General features: G+C 34.7%; 1 long non-coding RNA gene across 1 annotated transcript in view; it reads left to right on the forward strand.

Annotated features, from left to right (window-relative positions):
- The first annotated feature begins 212 nt into the window (after positions 1-212).
- The window catches only part of LOC115833163, an 84251-nt gene continuing 64964 nt past the window's right edge, over positions 213-19499 (forward strand). Inside the window, exon 1 of the long non-coding RNA XR_004028609.1 lies at positions 213-377. This is a non-coding gene — a long non-coding RNA (uncharacterized LOC115833163). The remainder of the gene's footprint in view (positions 378-19499) is intronic.

Here is a 19499-nt window from a genome sequence, read left to right on the forward strand (position 1 = left end):
GCATCTTATTAATGTGCAGAACTAGATCTACAAATGGACAATCAGAAAAAACTGAAAACTCTCAAAAAGCTAAGTTCTTAGGAGAAATGTGTATATTTGGGGCAATAGTAAATAACCCCTTAAAAGAAGTACATCCAGTCCTCAAAGCAAAACGGCGAGTCTGAGAGCAAGAGCCCCAGAGAAAAACGCCCGAAGGAAGTCATAGATATAGGAAGTGACTGTAGGTTTAGATGAATGGAAAATGAACTTGCCAGTCCACAGCTATGTCCTTCCCAATTTGGGAGGTTCAGGGCAGGAAGAACATGAGAAACTCTTTTGAGAAGCTGCACAAGCTGACATTGAGGATCAAGGATTTCAAAAGCTTTGAATATAAAGAGGTGAGAATTTTTATTTTTGTTTTTTACTATTATTCTGGTCTGTTGGTTGAGCTCTGAGGTTAACATCTTACAACACTTTAAAGTGAAACTAAAACAAACACATCATTTTTAGAATTGGCCATATCCGGAGCCCAGAAAAATATTAAAAATAGTAACATGTCCTTTCGGACACCTCATAAAAATTTAGGGAAGAGATATATGGAAATACCTTTTAAACACTTGGCAAATAGAATAGGTTTCAATTACATCAGATTATAGTTTTTAGTCTGACAGTTTGTGTCTGGATGTACAACGGATTAATTTTATTAAGTTTGTTGGAAGAGTTATTGAAACAACAGGTTTCGATTATTTTGTTCTCACTGAAATCTGTCTCACAAAATGGACCACTGAAATGAGAAAAATGGTTTCAGTTTATTTTAATGTGATTTCCTGAGTTGAGATAATTTTCTACATATATATGTAGAAAAGTTATTGCTTATTAACACAGCATTACTTTTCAACTACTCTATTAAAATAATACTCTCTTAGATTTCAATAACATGTAATGTGCACGTATTACACACATGAAAAGTCAATTCTAATGGTCACCCACACTAAGGTGAATGAATATATGATTGTTCTCTGCATGTGATGCTCAGGATATCACATGAAAATGTACAAATTGTCATAAATGGAATTTCCTAGCACTGCCATCTTAGCATAAAAATGATGTGGTGGTAATAGTGGTAAACATAATAAAATTGTCTGAGATCTAATGTGAAATATCACTATTCATTTAAGGTATAAAATGGCTGTTGATAAGATATTTGGAAATGGATATAGCATGATCATAATACAGAAATTACAAATATTGCTACAAATTACAATTTTTAGAATTTGTTTGAAGATATTTCATTAACACTAAACAGGCTTCAAATGTCTACTGAACTGATAAATCCCACTGACAACTGATTTGTTTCAATATGATGTGTCCATTGCTTGTATTTGGACCTATTAATAACTCCCATAGCTAAGAAGTATGTGTTTTCCTTGCATCTTTATTGTACTCCAACTCTTTATTCCCTGGAAGATAGTCAATGTAAAACAATATTAATTTAATACCAACTTAAATTTTGCTTTATACAATTTTCAGTGTATATGAGAAAATAATTTCTTTATGGACTCTGAGTTAAAATGAAATTTTAAGATTTCAAAGTTTATTATTGTTATTTCAAAAAATACAGTTAAAATTATGTCATAGAAATCATACTTAAGAATCATAATGTTCTAATATAAAAAGAAAGAAAACAAGGGAACAGGTGATTGAGCTGACCATAGAATATCATACAAGTGGAAAGTAAAAGCTCATGGCAGTGTAGAGCTAGAACTTGTTAAAGCAGTTGCAGTTCTGTATGTCATCCTCTTAAATAGATATGAGATTGGAATTCACTTGTTAGTGATATTCATTTCTAAAAATATCATAGAACTCCAAAATTAGAAGATTAATTTGGTTGTGATCCCAAGTTCATTGAATAGCATTTTATCTTACTGTGTGTATAAGTAATATGATAATGATGATGGTCAAAATAGAAACATTACTTGACGCCATGCATGATACTAATAAGATATGAGCATTATGTTATGTAATTCTAACAATCTTATGATGTAGTTATAACTATTATCTCATGCTTTTATTTATTAATTTAAGTGATATTTATTAAGTACATTTGGTCTTCAATTTTATAGATGTTATAGCTATCATAAATTAAACAAATAAGCTTCTTGGAGTTATAGAGTTTATTCAGGTTTTAAAGTGAGCAAAAACACACAAAAAATAGTAAATGAGGAAATGGAGAAAATAGAGTTATGGTGAGATTGGGTATGTCAGCAGATGTAATAGGGAGACATTTTTCTAAAGCACTGATATTTGAACTGATTTCTGAACTTTTGAATCAGTCATCTGCACAAAATGCTTGTGGGGATAATTTCAGGCAAATGCAACAGACTGCAGCTATCATGTTGTGAAAAAATAAGTGTATATTTTTGTCAAATCAAAGATACAGGGGATAGTAAGAGAAGTCTAATGTCTGAATTACCAGAAGAGAAATACAGAATGTAGAAAAATTTATAGTTAATGAATAGATAGAGGTTAAGAATGCTGCTATTCTAACGAAATAAATGAAAACAATAAAAATATAAGAAATCCACAGAACTCTAAGCAGCATGAAACATATAAATCTATCACTGTTATTTCTGCAGAAAGCAAAGGCAAATAGGAGATATCTTTAAAGCCAGAAACAAAAAGATAAATAATTCTAATGCTGTAAATGCTGTATACTGAATGCAGTCTGCCATGTACTAAAACAAAATTACTACCTATAATAGTACCCTTTTGTAATTAAGGTAATATGTATACATTTGAAAGCCAAAAGAGAGAGGAAAGACAACAGAGAGAGAGGATAAGAAGGGTAAGGAGAGAGAGAAAATTTGTAACCAGCATAATTATACTGAATTATACTGAAGGAAATACTGGAATGTATTGTTCAGGCAGGTGAAAAGTTAAAGATAAATATTCTATGTTCAAATAAATTTTGACTACATAAAACAGAAAGAGCAATATTATTTAAAATTTATAATATAGACTTAATTAAGGCACAGCAAAGTAATAAGATATTCTTGTGAAGGGGGAAATAAAAGTCCAGTTCATTGTTTAGAGAAGAATAAAAAGTAGTCAGCAATGTAAGACTCTTATAAGTCTGAGATACTTTGATGTGAAGTTCCTCATAGAACAATTACTATTAAATGATAATAAAATATTGTATATAACATTGAACCAAATAGAATAGAAGCAGAAAAAACAAAAAAAGATACAGAATAAGGAAATCAAAGAGAGAAAAAGTATATCATTAGAGGAACAAATAGAAAGCACTTATTATGTTTACATATAATTATGTTATATACATATATACATACATCTATATGTATATATATACACATATACATACATCTATATGTATATATATACACACATCTATATGTATATATATACACACATATATATATATATATATACATAATTACATTAATTGGCCAATGAAAAATACTTTCAAAATGAAAAAAAAAACTAAGTTATTTAGAAGAGAAACACTGAATCATAACCACAGGAAATTTGCAAATAAAAACAATGAAAAAGAATATTCCAATCAAACATTAACCTATATTAATGCCAGATGAACTAATTTTAAGACAAAAATACATTGCTAGAGATGAATGGAATGTTTAAAAAAATCAATTCCTAAAAGGTTGTAAGAAACATATCAGAACTTAATGATACTATTTTAAAATGCAGACTCACTAATTTACAGAAAACCAAGGGGAAATAGACAAACCGACAATTTCAGCAAAATATTTCTTAGTAATTAACAAAATAGTAACAAATTTCAAAATGTAATTGATGAATCAGTAATCAAAGATAACGAGATTGTCCTTACAAACTTGGAAATCAACAAATAAAAGACTGAACAATCCATTACCTGTAAATTCACAATAGAATTAAAAAATATCTTTAACTGAATTATACCAAAGTAATACAGGTGATGACTTGAAGAATGCACAAAAGCAGTATAAAGACAAAAATACATAGCAGTAATGACCAGTAATAGGTATGCAACATTAATGAGAAAATTAATCTATCCCATCGATCTCAGAAAGTTAGGATTGAAAAAATTGACCTGTAGAATGCAGAAAGAAGGGAATGATAATGATGAAATCAAAGTAAAGAAACAGGAAAAAACAAAGCACACAATGGAGAGAATGAACAAAATAAAAAATAGTTATTTGGAAAGGTTTTAAAATGTATAATAATCTGGTGTGGTTAAATATAACCACATTTTTACCTCTCGTTTTTTTCCTTCAGAAAGAACACATCTAAGGTTTTTCTTTCAAGGGATTAAATTAGTGACAAGATTCTCTTTCTCCCTCCCTCTGTCTCTTTCTATCTCTCCAATATCTATGTTTTCTAACCCTGTCTTTTTCTATCTCACCAATATCTGTGTTTTCTAAACGGAACTAGCACTGTTTTGTGTCTGAAACCTTCTCATTTTAAAAATGCACTGGTGATGTATCCTATCTGAGCCACTAATACCTGGTAGCCAGATAGGAGAATGAAAACAGGTTAATAATCGATTGGTGGAGAGTGAGTAGGGAGGAAGGAGATAGATGGGAATGCTAGCTAATAAACAGGAATTCTGGAAATAATGGAGAATGCTTTGGCCTGGCTTTGTTTCATGTAAGGGTTAGGCCTGGTTTTTCCTTTGGATATACCTTACACTTGCTGAGCAACCGTGGTTCATAATTATTTCTCCTCCTTACAGAGAAAGGTTTAAATTAGATTTTTCATGAAGTGATTTCTAGGCCTAAAGCTCCATGAAATAAGCTAAACCCATTTTTAAGTGTGTACAGCATGTGCATGTTGAATGTCCTCAAATTACTAGTTATATTACTATGGTCAATTATACTTGGCAACTGTGCTTAATTGAAGGTGAAAACACATTAGGTTTTCAATTTAAAAGCCATAGGTAAAACTACTCTAAAAATCCTATTTGGATCTCAGACTTGGTGATGCTTTTCTCCATAGACTGGGATTTTACGGTACATTAACCTGTTCATTCACATAATTAGAACAATAACCGAATGAGCTGTTGTATCAGGTAATACATGATAGCAATTCCATTCATCTCTAGTAAGATTTAGATTATGAACATGAAACCACCTTTGAAGAAACTCAGAGAAAAATATATGCATAAAACATATGTGGTGGCTCATGCCTGTAATCCCAGAACATCCAAGAGGCCAAGATTGCTTGAGGCCAAGAATTCGAGATCAGCCTGAGCAATATAGTGAGATACTGTCCCTACCAAAAATAAATAAATAAATACATAAATAATAAAATTAGCTGGGCATGGTGGTGCACCTGATATCCTTGCTACTCAAGAAGCTGAGGTGAGAGGCTTGCTTAAGCCCAGGAGTTCCAGGTTACCGTGAGCTATTATGTCACTGCACTATAGCTTGAAAGACAGAGCAAGACCCTATCTACAAAAATAAAACTTAAAAAAATGCATAGGGAATAATTTTTCCTCTTGAACACTTTCAATCAGATTATGGTTATACAAATCATCAAAACATCAATGACGGGAACTGTTAGTTGCTGTAGACTCCCCTTTCCTTATTTTCTTCAACACTCCATACTTCTACAAGTTGCCACATGCTGTTTCTAAAATAGTTCTCACATCTGTCTCCTTCTCTCCAACACTGCTGGCTCATTATGGTCAGTTTCTACCTCCAGTGTCGGGACCCTCACATTCATCTTTCACACTGTTGATAAAATCATCTTCACCTGGTCATACCCTAGTTCAAAGGACCTCTAGTAACCTTCCGATTTTAGGCTAACTCCACATGCTTAGTGCCATCTCCAAGCCTTGATCCCTTTGTTTTCTGTCCTGGGATGTATTTCTTACCAGCATTGTGTTTCTTTCTTTTTTTTAAAAAACTTTTATTTTAGGTTTGGGGGTACATGCGAATGTTTGTATATAGGTAAACACGTGTCACAGGGGTTTGCTGTACATATTATTTCATTACCCAGGTAGTAAGCCCAGTACCCAATAGGTATCTTTTCTGTTCCTCTTCCTCCTCCCAGCCTCCACCCTCAAATAGACCCCAGTTTCTGTTGTTTCCTTCTCTGTGTTCTTAAGTTCTTATCATTTAGCTCCAACTTAAAAGTGAGAACATGTGGTATTTGGTTTTCTGTTCCTGTGTTAGTTTGCTAAGGATAATAGCTTCCAGCTACAGCTTCATCCATGTTCCCTCAAAAGACATGATCTCACTTTTTTATGGCTGCATAGTATTCCAACCATAATAGTGTTAATATTGCTGAGGTCGTGGCCATTATCAACCCTAGTTCTGCATATCAAGGAGAATACATGGAAAGGCAAAGATGTTGCACTAGCGTATTTAATTTTATACCTGATGAGATTGTAGGATCCAGGAGAAACTCATATTAATACTTGATATGGGCTGGGTGCGGTGGCTCATGCCTGTAATCTCAGCACTTTTGGAGCCCAAGGGGGACAGATTACCTGAGGACAGGAGTTTGAGACCAGCCTGGCCAACATGGTGAAACCCCATCTCTACTAAAAATACAAAAATCAGCCGAGCCTTGTGGTGCATGCCTATAATCCCAGCTATTAGGGAGGCTGAGGCAGGAGAATCACTTGAACCTGGGAGGTGGATGTTGCAGTGAGCTGAGATTGTATCACTGTACTCCAGCCTAGTTGACAGAGCAAGACTCCATCTCAAAAAACAAACAAACAATCAAACAAACAAAAATACTTGATATGGTTTGGCTGTGTCCCCACCCAAATCTCATCTTGTATTTTAGCTCCCATAATTCCCACAGGTTGTGGGAGGGACCTGGTGGGAAATAATTGAATCATGGGGGCAGTTTCCCCAAAACTGTTCTCATGGTAGTGAGTAGGTCTCATGAGATCTGATGGTTTTATAAGGAGTTTCCCCTTTCACTTGGCTCTCATTCTGTCTTGGCTGCCACCACGTAAGACGTGTCTTTTGCCTTCTGCCATGATTGTGAGGCCTCCTCAGCCATGTGGAACTGTGAGTCCATTAAACCTCTTTCTCTTTATAAATTACCCAGTCTCAGGTATGCCTTTATCAGCAGCATGAAAATGGACTAATACAATACTTAATGTCAATACTGAAAAAAACAATGACGCCTGCTTCTGGTCGTCTCATATATATTTCCATCATCTGAAAATAAGTCAAAATTACTGTAAGTCAAAACTTTCTTTGCATACTCTTTTCATCAAATGCATTCACTGAGCCCCTTACGAGGGAGGAAGTACCTCCCAACATCTCAGAAGCAGAATAATGAAACGTGTTGCTTATATGATTTTCTCCTCATCCATCCCACACACAAGGGAACAAAAACATCTCGGTGGTTTAACACTATATGTTTTATTTCTCGTTCGTGGCACACTTCAATGAAGATTGTATATTTCACATGAGTGGCAATCCTTGAAGTAACAACCTGTTTTTACAGTCTCATTACCTCTTTGATGCCACTGTTTCCAGCATGTCACCACAGAAAGGGAAGAAACAATATGAAATATCTTTGAAGCCCAGTGGAAACTTCAGACTGAATCTGGGTATTCTATTAGGTTGGTGCAAAAGTAATTGTTCACTATTACTTTACATTGCAAAAACAGTAATTATTTTTCCACCAATCTGATATTATAAAGGCTTGGTATTCATATTATATGCAAATTTACAATATAAAATCTAAGAAAAAATCCTCCATCAGTTTGCAAGTTTCCTCTTTCTCTTATAACAGGTTGCCACAAATGTAATAACTTTAAAGAACACAGATTTATTATCTCTCAGTTCTGTAGGCCAAACATCCAAGCTGGCTCAGCTGGTTTCTTTGGCTTCAGTTTCACAAGGGCAAAATCAAGCTGCTGGCTGGCTTGGCTCTTTGTCAGGAGACTCTTGAAAGAACTGGCTCTTATGCTCATTCAAGTTGTTGCTCAAATTCAGTGCTCAGTGGTTGTAAAACTGCAGTCCCTGTTTCCTTAATGGCCAGTGGTCAATCTAGCCTACAGAGGACTCCCGCCTCCTCGCACTTCAAGACTCTCTCACCTTCCTTTCTTCCTCTTGTGTTTTCTGACTTCATCTTCTGACACATCTCTCAGCCCCTAACCAAAGAAAAATTATCTGTCTTTTATGGCTTCTGTGATTATGTTGAACACGTCTGCATAATTCAGAATAATGTCGTTATTTTAAGGGGAGCTGATTAATCACTTTAGTTACATCTGCAAAGTCCCCTGACAGCAGTACTGAGATTTGTGTTTGGATTAATTACCTGAAAATGGGAATCTTTAGAACTCTGCTTACCACAATCAGTAACACTAACTTGAACTACAACCACACAGTTGATTTATTTACAGTCACCCTAATCTTTCATAACAAAAACATACAAATAATTCTATGGTTAGGCACAATGGCTCATGCCTGTAACTCCAGCACTTTGGGAGGCCGACGCTGGAGGATTACTTGAGCCTAGAAGTTCGCGATCAGCCTGGACAACAATATGAGACCTCACCCCTTAAGAAAAAATGAAAAAATACATACAGATGTTTTAAAACAAATACAGAAGCTTAAAATGATTCATGTAAATACATAGATTTAAGAAGTAAGTTTAAACTTTAAAGTGATAGTCCTTGTTGAGATATATATTATGAAACTTGTGGATGAGTAAATAATCATAATATATGAGCAATTAGCAGGAGGCAAAAAAAGTCCTCTGTAGTAATATGTAACAGAATTGGGGATATAACGGAAAGTTCCCTTTAATACTTATACTTTAAAATATCAGCATCTAAAAGATAGACAGACAAAGATGAGACAGAAAGGAAGATACCAGTAAAAATATCCAAGAATGGATCATTTAGAATGCAAGCAGAAAGGATGTTACAGTAAATAGCACACATGAAAAATAAATAGTTTAGTTAACTGTTGTATTGTTACTACCCTTTTCCCTTGGGTAAGGATAGTATTATTAAGGCATTTGTTTAAATACCCTATGATGATATTTTAAGAACAAAGTTAAAGTCCATAATAGAGAGGACTTTATTTACAAGACTCACTTTTGGAATTGGTTAAATTCCTTCATATGTAATGTTAAAAGTTAAAAGAAGAAAATGGTCCAAATAATTGAAATAAAACAATTTGTATGCATCCACTAGAAAAAAAGGCAAAACAAAGCAGCAACAACAACAATAAAAAACTGTTTAAAGTTTCAATCAGCTATAATTATGTTTTACATTCATCAAATTAATGGGATAATTGTTCCACCTATATATTTAAAAGTGTACATTTGCAGATAATGATTTATTGACTTTTTGGATATATGTAATTATGAGTAGTAAATGCTGGGATTGAGTGAGGTGTCCAAGAGGCTTATTAGGGGTTAATACCTGTGAAAGATAAAATGAAGACAAATTGGAGTTGAAGAAAGAAATTCTTCGACTGCAATGCATATATGATACATGTAAGAAAAGGAAGAAAAGCAGAAAAGGCAAAGAGAGACTCAGACCACAGTGCAGAGGTACAACACGGAGTTCCAGAGCAAATACTGCCTATCAGAGGAGTCCCATGTTGAAAAATAATGGGCAGACTCAATACCAGCTCAATCATTGGCTGGGGCTTCCTTGAAGGAGTGTAGCCTCAGTTTGAAAGATGTGTCTGATCCAGAAGTCTGTAAGAACTGAAGACTGCCAGCTAGCTACACTCCTTGCATGTTCTTTTGTAAATCAGCATGTTCATTTATGAACAGTTATCTGAACTGTACAAATTACTCTCACCATCCATAATCTGCACAACATAAAACTTCTTTTTCATATATAGGTGAGACCCAAGATTCCTGTGGTCCTTTTTCTCTGAGCCTGGTAGGAAACAAACATAAGAGAGAGGTTAGTGGAATTAACTACAGCTCTTATCAATGAAGATAACTTCAAGATTGATACTGATCATTTTCTTACAAAACCACACCTGCTACTCATGGTATTTGACTTGTGGTGTGGTAAAAATTCTCATTCCAGAGACGTCAGAGCCCTGTTACTAGAAAGGTTACTGCACATATCTATTCACATTCACAATTATGAGAGAGAAAGAGAGAGTAAAAAGAGTAATGCAACAGGACCATCTGAGTCCAAAAGACATTCCTGCCTGGCCCCATAATGTTCATAGCAACTCTATTTCTTACTGCCTGTCATGGTTAATTATAGTGCCAAGATGGTGATTCTTTAGTTTTGGTCCTCTGGTCTCTGGCCAGGGAGAGTCCAAACAGAATACATATTTTATATTTGCCCACATATTTACTGCTTTTGATTCTCTCTTTATTTTAACTTTTAAGTTCAGGGGTACATGTGCAGGATGTGTAGGTTTATTACATGGGTAAACATGTGTCGCGGGGGTTTGTTGTACATTTCATCACTCTGGCATTAAGCCTGGTATCAGTTAGTTGTTCTTCCTCATCCTCCCCCTTCTCCCATCCTCTGCCCTCCAGTAGGTCCCAGTGTGCATTGTTCCCCTCTATATGTCAATGTGTTCTCATCATTCAGCTCCCACTTATAAGTGAGAACATGTGGTATTTGATTTTTTTGTTCCTGTCTTAGTTTGCTAAGGATAATGGCCTCCAGCTCCATCCATGTCCCTGCAAAGGAGATGATCTAATGCTTTTTTTAATGGCTCCACAGTATTCAATGGTGTCTAGGTACCACACTCTCTTCATTCAGTCTATCATTGATGGGCATTCAGGTTGATTCCATGTCTTTACTCTTGTAAATAGTGCTGCAGTGAATATACACGTGCATGTGTTTTTATAATAGAAAAATTTATTATCCTTTGAGTATATACACAGTAATGGGATTACTGGGTTGAATGGTATTTCTGTCTCAAGGTTTTAGAGGAATCGCCATATTGTCTTCCACAATGGTTGAACTAATTTACACTCCCACCAACAGTGTAAAAGCATTTCTTTTTCTCCACAATTTTGCCAGCATCTATTATTTTTTGACTTTTTAATAACAGCCATTCTGACTGGTGTGAGATGGTATCTCATTGTGGTTTTGGTTTGCATTTCTCTAATGGTCAGTGACGTTGAGCATTTGTACATATGATTTTTGACCACATGTATGTCTTCTTTTGAGAAGTATCTGTTTATGCCCTTTGCCCAATTTTAATGGGGTTGTTTGTTTTCATAAATTTGTTGAAGTTCCTTATAGATGCTGAACATTAGACCTTTATCAGATGCATATTTTACAACATTTTTCTCCAATTCTGTAGGTTGTCCTTTTACTCTGTTAATAGTTTATTTTGCTGTGCAGAAGCTCTTTAGTTTAATTAGATCCCATTTGTCAATTTTTGCTTTTGTTGCAGTTACTTTCGGATTCTCATCATTTTATTTCAGTAGATTTAGATTTGAACCTGACAACAATTTGCTTCTCCTTGATTGTCTTAATGTAAGATTGTATTGTAATATAGTTCTGCTGCTGATGAATTGTTCTAGCTTTTAAATGTCTGTAATTCACCTTCATTTCTGAAAAATAGTTATGCTTAGTATAGAATTTTAGGGTGACAGTTTGAATTTTTGTTGTGAGGCTAGCTTCTTTTAAAGAGATGGCAAGCTTGCAGATGTTTTCAAGCCACCAGGGTAGATTACAATATAGAAGAAAGTATTTTTTTTTTTTTTTTGGAAGAGTTCACTAAAGTTTAGCTTAAGTAAAATCATAAGAAAGTAACAGAACTTACCTTTGTCATTAAAGTGATCAATAGTTCACTGAGCACTATAGAGATTAAGGCCTGATTTAATTTTTTTTCTAATTTTTAAAATGAGAAGCCTCGCCGGGCGCGGTGGCTCATGCCTGTAATCCCAGCACTTTGGGAGGCCGAGGCGGGCGGATCATCTGAGGTCAGGAGTTCGAGACCAGCCTGACCAACGTGGAGAAACTCCATCTCTACTAAAAGTACAAAATTAGCTGGGTGTGGCGGCGGGTGCCTGTAGTCCCAGCTACTCGGGAAGCTGAGGCAGGAGAATTGCTTGAACTCAGGAGGCGGAGGTTGTAGTGAGCTGAGATGGCACCATTGCACTCTAGCCTGAGCAACAAGAGCAAGACTCCATCTCAAAAAAAAGAAAAAAAAAAAAAAAAGAAAATGAGAAGCCTCAACTTAATATAGTGTAAGCATATATTTACATCAGAGGAGAGTACTCAAATAACCCAAGTGTGAGTGTTCCTTCTATTTTGTGTTCTAGGTGACTCACTGACTTTAGTTTTGGTCCTGATTTATACATCAATTTAAGATGTAAATCTCTCACTAGATGCCAAATGTGCCATATTTTTGATGATATTCCTTAAGAAACAGATATGAATAGTATAACTCAGGAGCAGATAATTTGTACAAGTAATCAGCCCCTTCATAATCACCACAGGATTTCATCAACTCTCCAATTTAAAGTCAACTCTGAAGAGGGGAGGAGAAGAAAAATCTCCCTGGAGTGTCTGAGTTTAACTAAAGATACTGTCAGTTTGTTTTACGTTACTGTAACTGAATACCTGAGACTGGGTAATTTATAAAGAATAAAAATATATTTCTGGCCGGGCGCGGTGGCTCACGCTTGTAATCCCAGCACTTTGGGAGGCCAAGGCGGGCGGATCACGAGGTCGGGAAACCGAGACCACGGTGAAACCCCGTCTCTACTAAAAATACAAAAAATTAGCCGGGCGTGATGGCGGGCGCCTGTAGTCCCAGCTACTCGGAGAGGCTGAGGCAGGAGAATGGCGTGAACCTGGGAGGCGGAGCTTGCAGTGAGCCGAGATTGCGCCACTGCACTCCAGCCTGGGCAACAGAGCAAGACTCAGGCTCAAAAAAAAAAAAAAAAAAAACAAAAACAAAAATATATATATATATATATATATATATTTCTTACAGTTCTGGAGGCTGGGAAACCCCAGGCTGAAGGGCCGCATCTGATGATGGCCTTATTGCAGGTGGAAACTCCCTTCAGAGTCTTGAGGCAGGGCAGGATATCACATGGTGAGAGGGCTCCGGACAGAAAAACTGGCTTTTATAACAGATCCACTCTTGTGCTAACTAACCCATTCCCCTGGTAACTCATTATTCTATTAATCTATCAATATATAAATGGACTAATCCATTCCTGAGGGTAGAGCACTCATAACCTGACCACCTCCCAAAGGTGCCACCTATTGCACTGGGGACCAAGTTTTCCAAACACAAACTTTTGGTAGATATTAAGTTGGTGCAAAAGTAATTGTGGCTTCTGCCATCACTTTCAGTGGCAAAAACACAATTACTTTTGCACCAACATAATACATTCAAACTATATCAGATGCTTAAGATTACATTTTCTTTTTCCAGGTAGAAATGGAGCTCAAAATAATCACTAGATTTATAGAAAAAGAAATTTCTAATCTGCGCATACATGAGATTTTCTATTGAAAATCTTATTTTAGAAATATTATTTTTTTATTTAAACAATAAATATTTGAAAACAAATGATGTTTCTTGTAAGAAAAATGAACATTCTAGAATAGTTATGAGTTGTTTTAACAGCATTTGTAAAAAATAGCGTTTTATATTTCTGGATTTCATTACCTAATATATTTCTCTCATATATACAAAATTTAGATTTTCAGTGCTTAATATCTTCAATTCATCTTAATCTGTTAGATTCATAGGAAATACTTTTTTCAAAGAACACTTATTGTTGAAAAAAATCTGTAAATTACAGTAGGACATTTAATTTTCAACATTGCTACAATACACTTTCTTTTATCTGCATTTTATAATTTTATGTTATGCCAAAGACAAAGAAGATTGTCATTTGATGAGGATTTTTTTCATCATTATATTGGTCTGAAATGACCCAAATATTGTATTCTAAAACATAGCTAAACTATTAGAGTTTGTACTAAAGAAAAGAGCTTCAGTTAATACTTGCTTAAATCACTGTGTGCAATTTTTTACTTATTTTAAAAAATATTTTCTAGAAAGATCACTTATTTATTAGAAGATTGGTTTATAATCTTTATTTAGGAACAAATAAAGATAAACCAGATAGAGTCAAGTGTCTTTTTTCCATGTGCAGGTTAACTTTATTACATGTTAGCAGGTCAACAGGTTAATTAAAGCTGGGACCAATTCTTAGAAAATATAATGCGCTTCAAATCTTCAGGTAAAATGACTACTTTCTAACCACCTATGCACCATAACTTCCTGCTCTTAACTAAGAGTTAGTCAATATAAAGTCTTTGGCAATGAAGAGACAGTAGTTTCTCCGGTTCCCTAAACCTTAAATGGGTTGGCTTCACCATTAGATACGAAGCAGTGGGAAGGGGATCACAGAGCTAATTCTGGTGGGGCTAGATTATTTACTATAACTTTGTCTGTTCATTTACTTTGGAGTCATTATGGGAAGGCATGTAATGGCTGGGATGTGTTTACATTATCTTGGTGTCCGTGGTCAAAATACCACTCAATACTCTTATGATCTGAATAATTGTGCTGCTACCCACCCCCCAAGTTATATGTTAAAGCCCCATCACCTAATGTGATGGATGGTAGTGCTTTTGAGAAAATATTATGTCAGGAAAGTGGAGTCCTTGTGAATGTAATCAGTGCCCTTATAAAAGAGATACCATTTCTCTAATTATCAGTTATATTGATCTTTTTTTCATAAAATTGTTGGCCACATGTATGTCATCTTTTCAAAAGTGCCTGTTCACATCCTTTGACTGCCTTTTTATGGGATTGTTTTTATCTTGTAAATTTGTTTAAGCTCCTTAAAGATGCTGGATGGATATTAGACCTTTGTCAGATGCATAGTTTGCAAAAATTTTCTCCCATTCTGTAGGTTGTCCATTTATGCTGTTGATAGTTTCTTTGGCTGTGCCAAATTTAATAATTTAGTAAGTAATTAATTCAATAATTAAACTATATAATTAGTTTAATTAATATTATTAACAATTAATATAATTAATAATTAGTTTAATTAATAATTAGTTTAATTAATAATTAGTTTAATTAATAATTATTTATTAATAATTAGTTTGATTATTAGTTGGTGCAAAACTAATAGCGGCCTTTGCCATTACCCGTTAATCTGTCTGGTCCTGAGCTTTTCTTGGTTGGTAGGCTATTTATCACTGCTTCAACTTCAGAACTTGCCCTTGGTCTGCTGAGAGATCCCGTTTCTTCCTGGTTCAGTCTTGGGAGGGTTTATCTGTTCAGGGATTTATTCATTTCTTCTAGATTTTCTAGTTTATATGCATAGAGATGTTCATAATATTCTCTAACTGTTCGCATTTTTGTGGGGTCAGTGGCAATGAGCTACCATTTAACAGCAATCACAATGAGTGTTATTTGAAAGTCATAAAATAATAAATGCTGGATAGGTTGTGTAGAAAAAAATGCGTATACACTGTTGGTGGGAGTGTAACTTAGTTCAGCCATTGTAGAAGACAGTGTGGCAATTCCTTAAAGACCTAGAGACAGAAATACCATTCAACCCAGCAATTTCATTACTGGGTATATACCCAAAGAACTATAAATACTTCTATTATAAAGACGCATGCATGCACATGTTCATTGCAGCACTGTTCACAATAGCAAAAACATGAAATCAACCTAAATGATCATCAATGATAGACTGGATAAAGAAAATGTGGTACATATATACCATGGAATAGTATGCAGCCATAAAACAGAATGAGATAATGTCCTAGCAGGGACATAGAGCTGAAGGCATTATCCTTAGCAAACTAACACAGGAACAAACAAACATCACATGTTCTCTTTTATAAGTGGAAGTTAAATGATGACAACACATGGACACTTAGATGTGTATAATATATACAGGGGCCTTTTGGAGGGTGGAGGGTGAGAGGAGGGAGAGGTTCAGAAAGAATAACTAATGGGTACTAGCCTTAATACATGGGTGACGAAGTAATCTATAAAACAAACCCCCTTGACACAAGTTTACCTATGTTATAAACCTGCACTTGTACCCCTGAATTTAAAATAAAAGTAAATAAATAAATAAACAAATAAGCAGATATTATTCTAAAAAAAAGAAACTCCTGAACTGTCAAAATTTTTGTAGCATTTTATATTTCTACCAACAGTGAATGAGTGTTTCTGTTGCTCTCCATCCTTGCCAGTGTCTACCATTGTCAGTGTTTTTTGAATTTTAGCCATTTGAGTTACATGTAGTGGTATCTAATTGCTTTTTTTAATTTGCAATTCCGTAATAACAAATGATGTTGAGTATCTTTTCATAAACTTATGGGCCATATGTACATATTGTTAGGTGAAGTATCTGTTCACATCTTTTTGCTCAATTTTTTTCTTTTTTTTTTTCTTATTGTCGAGGATTTTTTTTTTTTTTTTTTTTTTTTTTTTTTGAGATGGAGTCTTGCTCTGTCTCCCAGGCTGGAGTGCAGTGGTGCAATCTCAGCTCGGTGCATTCAGTGCAACCTCCACCTCCCAGGTTCAAGCAATTCTCCTGCCTCAGCCTTCCATGCTGGGACTATGTGCATGCATCAACACTGATTTTTGTATTTTTAGTAGAGAAAGGGTTTTGCCATATTGGCCAGGCTGGTCTCGAACTCCTGACTTCAGGTGATCTGCCTGTCTTGTCCTCCCAAAGTGCTGGATTATTGTTGAGTTTTAAGTGTTCTTAGTATATACTTAGATACAAATCCTTTATCAGATACAGATCTTGCAAATACTTTATCCCAGTCTGTGGTTTGTCTTTTTTAGTAGATTTTATTTTTTATAATAGTTTTAGGTTCACAGCAAAATTGAGGAGAAAGTACAAAGTTCTTAAATACCCCCATTCCCTACTCTCAGCTTTCCTCACTATAAACATCCTATATTAGAGTGCTATTTTTGTTATAACTTATGAAGCTACACTGACCCATCATTATCATCCAACGTCCATAGTTTACATTACGTTCATTCTTTGTGGTGTATATTCTATGGGTTGAGATATATATATATATATAGCAACATATCCACCAATAGTATCGTATAGAATGGTTTCACTGCCCTAAAAATTTTCTGTATGCCTCCTATTCATCACTCTCTGCAACCTCTAGAAATCACCTATCTTTCTCCTATATTCATGGTTTTGCATTTTTCACAGCGTTATATAGTTGGGATAATACAGTACATGACCTTTTCAGATTGCCTTCTTTCACTAATGAACATTATTAAAAATAATGTTTAATGTTATTAAACATTTAGCATGATTTCTTGTCTTTTCCTGGCTTAATACCTCATTTATTTTTAACATGAAATAATATTTCATTTTACACCAAGGACTGCATCTCCCCTGTTTGCAAACTGTTCCCTGGAATAGGTGTCTTTTCTCTAAATTCCTCTTCTGAGAACTTTTGTCCACAGAATTCAGAAAAGAAAAACTATGTTAAAAATCCATATTATTTACTCATTTACTATAAAGTTACAATAATCAAGAAAGTTAACTATTGCTCTAAGAAAATAAAAGATCAGTGAAAAAGAATACTCTCTCACAGATATATAGGAGAATGGATGGGTGGGTGATGCTGGAGAGGCTGGGTGATGTCGATGTGTATATATTTGTGTATGTATATATATACACACACACGAATGCATATATGTGTAACATAATGTATATTAAGTTTATATGCAAAACATTATATATTCACTATAAAATTTATTGTAGCATTACAATTTCATCAGATACAAAATCCACTGTTGCAATTGATGGTACTTTCTCAGGGAATCATAGCAGTAGGAATTGGTGCAGAAATGCATAGCTACAAATGAAAATGTTCATGTAGGCTGCAAAAGAGTTTGGTTTTGTACCACACTGACTGACTCCAAAGGTGACAGGAACAACAAACAAAAAACAAACAACAGTACAGCAATGGCTACATACACTGAGTACATGCAATGCATTAGATGATCTTCTTGTGGGTACTTTACGTAAAGTAGCTCATATAATCTCACAAAAACCTTTGATTTGAATAAAGTCTAGTATTATTCTAATTTCAAATGATAAGAAAACCAAGGAACAGAAAGAGCGAGTCATTTACTCAATGTTAACAGAGCTAGTAAATTTCAGAAGCAATTTGAATCAAGGATGTTTGGTTCCAGAGGTTACAGCCTTAATCATATAGAATCATTTTGTCTCTCAAGAAAGCATTAGTAAATTATGTAGTGTTTTGAAAAATATATTTCTTTTAATGCACAGTTTCTAATGCTGAAGGCCAACAATTTTAAGTAATCTATAGATTGACAAAGGAGTTCATTTTCTTTTTAAATAAATGTGATATTCTTCATTAATCTGTCTCTTGAAGCAAGCAGAAATATTTTAAAGATTTGTATTTTCACAGATAATTAGTGGCATAGCAAGATGTGTAAGTCTAATAATTTTTTTATGGACATGACCTGTAAAATTCACACTCTTTCTCATGGCAACAGAAGCAGAGTTGCCTTTGGCTATTCGTAACTTGTGCAACTCCAAAATTCCAAATTCTAAATTATTGTTTATATTTTCTTGATTTTAAAGTAGAACAGTCCTGTATAGCTTTTATATAAAACAAAAATGTAACTGATATGGTTTGGCTCACCCAAATCTCATGTTGAATCGCAATCCCCTGCGTTGGGGGTGGGACCTGTTGGGAGATGATTGGATCATGGGAGCAAATGTCCCCCCTTGCTGTTCTTATTATGATGAGTGAATTTTCAGGAGATCTGCTTGTTTAAAAATGTGTAGCACCTCCCCCTTCACTCTCTCTTTCTCCTTCTCCAGCCATATAAGAAATGCCTCCTTTCTCTTTGCCTTTCACCATGATTGTAAGTTTTCTGAGGCCTCCCCAAGCCATGCATCCTGTACAGTCTGCTAACTGTGAGCCATTAAACCTCTTTTCTTTGTAAATTACCTAGTCTCAGTTAGTCCTTTATAGCAGTGTGAGAATGGCCAAATACAGTGACACTTATTGGATGTATGAGAATGGACAAATACAGTGACACTCATTGGATGTATGACTTTGGTATTATTAAGCTAGCGTAAAAGTTCAGCTCCCTGGGTAATTCACTGTAGTTACAATAAAAAGTTAGCTAATCTAGGTTTAAATTAATAAGACTCAGATTTCAGCTAACATTAATATTTGTAGCAATTGACTAGTGTGGTTATAAATTTAACCTAGCTTTATTCTTCAATACTACTAGTAAGTAACTTCAACATAGTTCAGTCTTTTGGGGTTAATACTTCAGAATTTGTTCCTGTAGTGAGAAACTAGCTCTTTCTTATTAATTATTTAAAAATGTCTAGTTTAATGTTAAAAAATCTGTATATTCTGATTTAATTGTTTAGTATTGATTTTAGAGAATAAAGATGGACAAATGAGACACATAACATAGTTGAAAGGGAAGTTAAAAAAGAAAAAAGAAATGCTACGATAACCTTACAATGTAGTCACGATTACCAGCATTATCATTCTCCTT

The sequence above is a fragment of the Nomascus leucogenys genome, chromosome 25 (assembly GCF_006542625.1).
Source record: "Nomascus leucogenys isolate Asia chromosome 25, Asia_NLE_v1, whole genome shotgun sequence".
NCBI classification, from domain to species: Eukaryota; Metazoa; Chordata; class Mammalia; order Primates; family Hylobatidae; genus Nomascus; species Nomascus leucogenys.